At 44.6% G+C, this 7,274-nt stretch overlaps 1 long non-coding RNA gene across 1 annotated transcript in view; it reads right to left on the bottom strand.

The window, feature by feature from the left end:
• Positions 1 to 303: 303 nt before the first annotated feature.
• LOC147022092 (uncharacterized) overlaps positions 304 to 7,274 on the bottom strand; it is a 30,766-nt gene continuing 23,795 nt past the window's right edge. The window contains exon 3 of the long non-coding RNA XR_015060632.1: positions 304 to 567. This is a non-coding gene — a long non-coding RNA (uncharacterized LOC147022092). The remainder of the gene's footprint in view (positions 568 to 7,274) is intronic.

The raw sequence follows: 7,274 nt of genomic DNA, 5'->3' as shown, positions 1-7,274 counted from the left end.
GTGGTGGCTCGTAGGAAATATATTTTGTGTTCGGAAACACAAAGCAAGAGCTAAAAAGACCCTTCCCATGTCCTTTTTTTCAAGACAGTGTTGGATAAAGGTGTTTGTATAAATTGCAAATGTGATCAACACAATTCCTACCTACCATTTATTAAGTGGATCGAAGAACAGATGGAAGAAAAGTTCACTCATGAAAATTTGGCTTCAAGTTCACAATAAAACTCTCTCCACTCGGGAATCATGAGATGAAACAAATGGCAACCATAATTCGCAAAAACTCGAAATAACTCGCAAAAAGTCCTGAAAAAAATACGAGGGCTAAGAGAGAAACTCGTCAGGGAAGACGTGGAATGTCGGTGAGAAAAAGAAAAACAATTCTGGCTGGCACAGGTGTGGTGAAAAATTCAACTGATAAAGTTGAATCCACAACAAGTTCACATAAGAGACATTCCTTCACTGGGTAGAACTCCAATTTGGCAGGAACTAGAATTGAGCTCACCGCAAGGCCATGAGTACTTGTCCCCTTCGCACCATACTTTTTGTTCCATGTGACATCATTCTCTCTTGCTGAAGATCGGCGAGAAATAAAAGAAATCACCTTTTCTCCTTTCAAAACCAGGCCAAAGAGTGCAAAAAGCTCCCAGAAAGAAAAGCAATGATTGGTGAGTAAAAGAGTAAAACCACGCATCACGGTAAAACAGTCACACGGCGATTGGAATGGTGTTGCAGGTGGCAGGAGACACACAACAATTTCAATGAACTCTCAATTTTTTGGGGGTATACATGACCAAGGTTTGTGAAAGAGCTAGAGCAGAATGGAAGAGAACAAAATGGAAAGGGGGAAACATGAACAGCAGAGGATAAGTGAGAGTGAGAGAGATCAATGGGAGGGGGAGGAAAATAGGGTGAACAAGCTGCACACAAGCTGAATGAAACACAGCAAGAAGAGAAAGGGGAAGGCGGGGGTGAAAGAGAAAAGGAACAAACCAACCGACAACTAACAAACAAAAATATGTGAGGGAGAGAGGGGGAAATCACAATAACCTGAAAAAAAGGAGTGCTTGGGAATGGGGTAATTTTGGGAATAAGAGATCATGAGTATGGATGGGGGATGACCTGAGGTGGTGCTGAACAGTCATGTTGAAGCTTTGAAGGGAAACTGTCTTGAAGCCCAGTGCTGAGTGCGGAATGTGGTCTAGTCGATACAAGGTTGAGTTGAAGGCCAGAGGTTGTTATTCTCACCTCTTTGGGGTCCCGGGGATTTATGAGCTGATGGTCATGGAGCTGTGACTCCGCGACCTGTTTGTTCAGCCTGTATGAATAGCCCTGCAGCTGTGAGCAAGTTCAGGCTGGACCCTGAAACATTGCTCGTGCTCAGCACTTTGGAACTATGAGATTGAGCCTTTTTGGAATTCTGCCATCATCTTCCCTTCCTGTGTAGAAACCTGATGGCCAGCCAGGACAGACTCTGAAGCTTTAAACTCGAACTGAAGAGCGGAGGACTAAAATCACTCTCCTTTTAAATGTCTTTTCACATTCTCGATGCGTTTGTGTTGTGTTTCAATTTTAAAATGTAATGCTCTGTTGAAAATCCTTCTCCATATTAATCGTTTATAGCCTAACTATTGTGTCGAATCAATCTGATTTGTTGCATTTGAATTATTTGTATATCATGACTTTATTTCCTGAATAATTATCCCCGTTCATTGTGTAATCATTTTCAAGATCATCTTTTTTATTACAAGGAACTTCAAAGGCAGGAGGAAGCCATTAAATCTTATCAAGCCTGCACAATCAGGCCAGCATCTAAGTATGCCCCTATCATCACTACTTCTCAATACCTATTTAACTCAATTTTAAAACTATCTTCTCTTTGTGCCGTCAATACCTTGGCAGGGAGACCATTCCGTGTATTTGCTACTCTCTAAGTGAAAGACTCCTGCCTTACTCCCATCCGAGCTCTCCTCTTCTTTACTTTGAAACTGTGCCCCTTGTCCTGCCAGTGTCCATTCTGCTGAAAATATCTTCTGTACTTATACTGTTGAACCCCTTCATTATCTTGTAGATCTCCGTCAGATCTCGTTGCCAACAACTACCTTCTAATGTAAAATATATCTTTCATCCGCTCCTCGTTGCTTACTCGAGCTCGGCTTGGGGTCAAATCTAGTTTCTCTACGCTGTAGCCTAGGCATACAAAAGTCCTAACAAATAGTGTTAACACTACCTCTTTGGATTTATAATTTATCCCTCCACGAAAAAAACCTTGTCATAGGTTGTCATTCCAGGTCCTCTGTACTTTAAGCCCAAGATGCTTCCATTGCCCGTAGTTCACTGTAATATTCAAAATGGATGGGTACGGTCTTGTGTGACTTGATCATTGCAGAATCAACGATGCTAGAACAACTAATTATTCTTTCTTCTCGTGTAACATTCCAAATTATAGCTGTAACATAATATTGGCAGAAAGGCAGGAGCCTCTTCCATCTCTTCAGACCTTGACGTCACAAAATGGTCAAACACTTGTGTCTTGGAATAAGTTTTTTAACCCTGAAAAATCCCTCACACTCACTCACTCTCTCCGAAAGGACCGTACTGCAAACACTCACATCTACTTTCTCAACAACCATCTCAAAGAAGTTCAGTCACTCAAACTCTTGGCTCAAATTCTCAGCCATGATCTCTCTTGGGCAAACGACATTTCAAAGTTGGCCTTCAAAGCCAGTTGCTGACTGAGCATTCTTCGTCGTGCAAAAGTCCTTCCTTGGTACACCGGAGATCCTATCCACTGACAATGCTTTCATCCGCAGCTTGATGGAGTACTGCTCTCCCCTCTGGACTGGCTCCCCTGCCTCACATCTTGCTCAGCTTGACGCCATGGAAAGCAAGGCCTTTAAGATCATTGGAATCTCTCGCGATGAAGCTGAGTCTATGGGCTTATCACTTTGACATCGCCGACGGGTCGGCAATCTCTCTGTCTCCTTCTTCCTCCTTTCTGATCTTGCACTCTCTGCCTCTCATTTGTGTTGTCCCACCCCACCCCCTCACTTTATGTATCTGCAGGATGCATACTGTCCATCAGCAACCCCCTCCAAGTGAAAGTGCCAAAATCCAGGATCACTGCTCACTCACCTCCACTCATTTATTCCTCTTTTTCCCCACCTATGGAACCAACTTCCACATTCTCTTCAATCTCATTCTTCACTCCAGGTCTTCAAAACAGCTGTACACCACCATCTCAAATCATCCCCCATCCAAAACCACAAACTCTTCTACACCTGTTAAACCATCCCCTCCCAAAATTTTGCTTCTTTATCCATCTTGTCTACTCCTTGTGTTCTCCACTACCCGTCATCGTTACCCACATCCCTTACTTGTTCATCTCCGTTTACCTTCTCCCTTGGCCCTGCCAATGGTATTTCTCCTTCTGTTGTTCCTTTTGTTATGTTGCATCCTGATCCGTTCTTTGTTCTCGCTCTTCCTTATGTCTTGTTCCAGGTTGTCCTGTCCTTGCTGAATAAAACCTCCACTGTTTGAGTAAAAATGAATCAAGCATGTCAATGTTTGTTGAGTCGTTCATCTCCCTTGCAGAATTAGTCAACAGTTGAATACATCTTGCACTTCTTCTTCTTCTTCTTCTTCGTTATTAAATTATTAGGGCACAATTATTCCCATTTGATAGGGGAAGTTTTTGGCAGAAGTCTTTCATGACCCGGCTGGTCAAGTATGGCAGGATAGTAGTTATGACAGGAATTTGTAATTTAGCCATGGTTCCAGAGATAGCTTGCCAACTTCACAAGGGACACCATGGGATTGTTAAGGTCCATCTGAGGGATGGCACACACATGGATGAATCGCCTTGCCTGTGAAACACTAGAATGACAGTTTATAGCTGGGTCAGGATTCAAACCCAGGTTGGACAGCTTGGAGGCAAGCGTGCATACCTCTCGGCCATCCTGCCAGCCCAGCTACATTCCACGTAATAATTGTAATTAATAAATATAAATAATGATGACTTCCTCAACAAGTATTCAGCACAAGAGGCCGTTCGGAACATCTAGTCTGTTCGGTATGACTCGTCTATGGTCAGGTTCAAACCACCGACCTCCCAAACTCATGATGTCACCAAGGCTGGGGAATATTGCGACTCGGTTAATCCGACAAAAGGATTGTGGCGAGTTTGATCATGAAGACCTTTTTTTGTCGTGCTTTCAGTGTGGAGTCAGAGACGTGGTCACGGAGCCAAAAAGTTGAGTTGAAGACAAGAGGGTGTTGTTCCCACATCATTAGGGTCAAGAGGACTCACGAGGTGTCGAGATGTCGGTGATTGTGGAGCCGTGACTGCTTGGCTCGTTTTGCTCTGTCTGCTGGAGTACATGACAATAAGCCATAACGAAATGTTGCGTGTGATGGTAAAATGAGAGCAACGTGACGACGTTTCAAAAAGGTGATATTTATTTATTTATTCATTCATTCATTCAAGAGGTCGCCATTCCGCGACTCTGCAGAGATCCTCAAGATTGTACATGAAGGCCCTCCTGGCAGCTGGTGGCTCATGATGTGGGAACAACATCCTTTTGTCCATGAGCTCCATGATCTGGCAGAAATTGCTCAATGTGGAGAGAGTTTTTGCCATTTGTATACAAGTAAGCAGTTTCATGATTTCATGACCTGAACCCGCACAGAAAAGAATTAGACTTGCACCGTACAGTAGTTGAGATAATGACAGAAGTTTGTAAGCAGATGGGGAAGAACTATTAATAACAAAACGAGCTTTCCTATCGACAAAGCAAACAGTAACGAGCTGGATTAAGTGGTTTCCCCTCGAAAATCCTCGGCCATGCAATTTTTGAAGAGTGCGCAGGTCTTCCTCCCAAAAAGTGCAGTGGTATTTAAGGAGGAACTTCAGGGAGTACTGTGAAGAGTGTATGAGGAAGCCATGGTTATATAAGGAAGAGCCAGGGAGCCGTGGGCGAGTGTTTCAAGGCGACGTTTGATGAAGAGGTTAACATTTAGCGGCTCGCGTGCTTTTAATCACGGCACCAAAAATATTTGTCAGTGTCCGGTGGAGAAAGGGTAGCGCTTAATAAATGAAGGCATTACCTGGTTCCGTGAAAGCTTTGCCTTTAATCAAGATACGGCGCAATTAAACACATTATGTGAAGTCTCGACGATCGCTCCTATAACACAAACTGGCAGCTTCTCTTTCAGGGGGGGGGGGGGCTCCAAACGCGAGCTTCATTAAACACACAAGGCTGACGTCGCACAAAGTGTTTTAACTTTGCATTCTGCGTACAGACCGGTGTGTATATATGTGTGTGTGTGTGTGTGTGTGTGTGTGTGTGTGTGTGTGTGTGTGTGTGTGTGTGTGTGTGTGTGTGTGTGTGTGTATGTGTGTATGTATGTATATATATATATATATATATATATATACATATATATATATATATATATATATATATATATATATATATATATTTTGTTGCAGTTCTAGGAACCGCATGCCTCCAAGGCAATGGCATCCAACATATAGTGGTCCCAAGACCGTTATTCCATTAATATAAGTTTCAGTAGTCCCTTCCCTTTTGTCTTGCGGGACAACGGGACGTGCTTTGCGGGGATCTCATCGCTAGGTTTGCTTACATCACTAACTTAATTTCCACTCTTCTTTTCTGCTTATTCATAAGATAAATCCGAATTTGTGTTCTCGCGTGGGCCAGCAGGCAATGCGCTCGGACACCCGATCGGCATAGTGCGGCACAGAACAGAGCTGCCGTCCTCAAACGATCCCTCAACCCAACTTTTGCTGCAAGTCATCGAGTATGCTTGGGAGCTTGGCTCGGCTTGAGCTCGATGATGATCGGCTCAAGCTTCCGATGATCTGGGATGAGATTGCTGGTTGCATTAAAAAGGCATACGAACGAATATCTCTTAAAAAGAGGCTGCATGGATGTTGTTTTTCACAACACAGAAGCAAATGACCCAAACGCAGACCAGGCAAGATGCAGTACAAGAGGAGGTCGGCACACGAAGCTGGCCAGTCTCAGTCTGGTCTCGTGAGATTGTGGAGGGAGTGTGATGGCGCCGGCCGGTCTGAAAACGGGCTCGGACCTACCCTACGGTCTCCCCCCAACCTATCGCCTGTGCCTGTCCTTGTCCATACCCACCCCCATTAGCTTGCAATAACAAAAAAAAAACAAAATTTAGACTATTTTTATTTTATTTTTATAATTATGTGTGTCCCTCGCCCCTTTATCGTCTTTGTTCGGCAAACCTGTCCCAACTGTCTATCCCCAATCCCTAAGATCCCTTTTTGAGGGGATTGAGGAAGAGACTAGTGAATCTGTCTCGAGGTCCAATGCAGCCTCAGAATAACTTCCTCAGATTTCAGCAATTTCCCAAGATGAGTCCAGCGGCCTACGAACAGTGAAGGGATGGATGGTGTGAAGGGGTACACGTTTTCTATCTTTCCTAGCATTTATTAACGTTAATCTATCCCCGGAGCTTTTCAACACACCTGCCTCTTTAAACTATCGGTTCTAGAAACCATGATTCCCGTCGCCTGTGTTGGAGTTCGTTATTAATTTGGGCCTGGCCCGCAAATTTTCTCTCGTGTTCTTGCACAATTTCGTGGCGGGGCAGCGTGGCTCCATTGGCAGGGATACCCATCTGCCGAACTTGAACTACGGCACCCCCGGTTCACTGAGGCTGTCTCCGAGCCTTCCTACTCCTTGTGAATGTGGAGAATGCCCTTCCTGGCTGTGTCCCCTTTGATGCCCACGTGGCATTTTGGTGCTCCGGGTCCTGTTTCCGTGGGCTGCCCGTGCCCATTACACTAACTCGGTCCCTTGGACCCATGGCCTACTGTGGCCGACGGCTTCGGTGCCCAGGGGGCCCTCTAGTCAGTGCGCACATTTCAACAGCCACGCTCCCAGCCGGTCAATGGACTCCTGCACCCTACAAAAAGGTTTCGTGCCTTCATTCAACACCAACAACAAAACGACATCCGATTGGTTAATTTAACTAACCCACTAACATACATTCACTAACCCGGGGTTCCCTTGGGTGGGATTCACTCCTCCCCCCAATCATTCGTTCGCACCATGCATTCCACATTCACTCCACTCACACTCTGACCCGCTGACCCACATTCACTCATTGTACATTTTTCTTTTTAATTCACACCAACAATGACACTCTCCGATCTACGTCCCCCTAACTAGCTCATGCCCCTCGTCATCCCTTATAATTATACTAATGCACGTTCCATTTAATTA

Source organism: Eptatretus burgeri, chromosome 8 (assembly GCF_056783735.1).
Source record: "Eptatretus burgeri isolate ZD-2024b chromosome 8, Ebu_testis_v1, whole genome shotgun sequence".
Lineage (NCBI taxonomy): Eukaryota > Metazoa > Chordata > Myxini > Myxiniformes > Myxinidae > Eptatretus > Eptatretus burgeri.
Note: the sequence above shows the minus strand (reverse complement) of the source record. Positions and strands in the feature narration are given on the sequence as shown.